Here is a 1,933-nt window from a genome sequence, read left to right as displayed (position 1 = left end):
GTTGTGGCATGCAGGCTCAGTAGTTGTGGCTCGCGGGCTCTAGAGTGCAGGCTCAGTAGTTGTGGCACACAGGCTTAGTCGCTCTGTGGCATGTGGGATCTTCCCCGACCAGGGCTCGAACCTATGTCCCCTGCATTGGCAGGCGGATTCTTAACCACTGCACCACCAGGGAAGTCCCAGTTCTTGACTTTTTATTAAAGAAAACAAGGCTTTTAAAAATTTTGTCACTCTTAAGGTCATTTTTCTCCCCCAAAATCACAACAGCTTACATGCTGTCCTTTGGTTTAGGGAAGATAAATGAAGGAATTCTCCCTTCTGCTCCCTGCAACCCCCTGCCATTGAATTAAGTTGATTGCCTCTTAATCCTGGATGAGATCATGAACTCTGACACTTGCTTACCTGGTAAGCTCAAATTCACCTATGGGACATTTATTTTAAATTATTTTTTAATTTAATTTTAAAATTTTAAACATATACAATAGTAGAAATAATAGTATAATGAACCCCTATATATCTGTCATCCAGATTATATAGTTACCAAGATTTTGCCACATTTGCTTCATTTATCCTCCTTTTTGCTTTATTGAAGCGTGGAAAACAAATCTCAGATATTATATCATTTTACCCCTATATATTTCAGTGTGCCTTTCTAAAAATGGATATTTTCTTATATAATCGCAGTGATAATCATAAAATTTTCAACTGATATTCAATTATAGCAAAAATTTGTGAATGCATATTCAAATGATGGAGATCCAGGAAACAGTCCTTTAGTGTATATTTAAGGAACAGTGATTAGTGAAGGTTGACTAAAGTATAGGACATATGTATGTACAAAGGATTTAGTAGAAAAGGTTGAAAATATGTATTTGATTCACACTGTATTTGATTCACACTGTGGGCACTAATAATAAGCCCTAGATACTGAGCTACATACTGATGCCTTACATATATCTTATTCCTATCATATAGGCATTATCAACCCTATTTTACACATTAAGAAATTAATTCTTGGCTAGTGATATGATGAAAACTGCTTAAGGAAGATTAAACGATGTACTATATTGAGTAAATTAAATATTAAGCACTTATTCTGGATTGATTGTTTTGACCTGATTCATGCATTCATTCATTTACTTAAATATTTATGGAGTGGGTCTTACACACCATGGACGTTAACAATCTAATGGGGAAGACAGAACTTAAATATACATAAGATATAGATATGGTTTGCTAAGGAAATATATGGTAGAACTCTTAGTGTCTTTTTGTGATTAAAAAACAAACTTATGGTCTTTTTGTTAAATATGGAAATCAAAATCCACAAAGAAGGAAATTTTAATTACTCATTACTTACTGCCAATGACATTGCCAGGGAAGGGGAAAGTCCATGAAGGACTGTTTATTGACTTGCATTGGCCTGTCCTAGAACTGACACACATCTTCTACTCATATTCTGTTAAATAGAACTCAGTCTTCTGTCGCTGAATTGAGGGTGGGAAATTTAGTTTAGCTCTGTGCCTAGGAAGATGAGAAAGAAAAGGTTTTATTGACCACCTAGGCAGTCTCCCTCACATATTTATTAATTTCAGTTTATTCATTTTTCAAACTCTGGAAGGAGATTCCCAAACTATGACTCTGGTGCTCAGTCACTTAATTGTACAGTTAACTTCTTGAATCAATGTTCCTGGACACTGTGTCAATATGGTCTGAAATAACAAGCTTCTCCTTTGGACTCATTTCTTCTTTTTTTTTTTGCGGTACGCGGGCCTCTCACTGTTGTGGCCTCTCCCGTTGCGGAGCACAGGCTCCGGACGCGCAGGCTCAGCGGCCATGGCTCACGGGCCTAGCTGCTCCGCGGCATGTAGGATCTTCCCGGACCGGGGCACGAACCCGTGTCCTCTGCATCGGCAGGTGGACTTTCAACCACTGC

The sequence above is a fragment of the Pseudorca crassidens genome, chromosome X (assembly GCF_039906515.1).
Source record: "Pseudorca crassidens isolate mPseCra1 chromosome X, mPseCra1.hap1, whole genome shotgun sequence".
Classification (NCBI taxonomy): Eukaryota; Metazoa; Chordata; class Mammalia; order Artiodactyla; family Delphinidae; genus Pseudorca; species Pseudorca crassidens.
Note: the sequence above shows the minus strand (reverse complement) of the source record.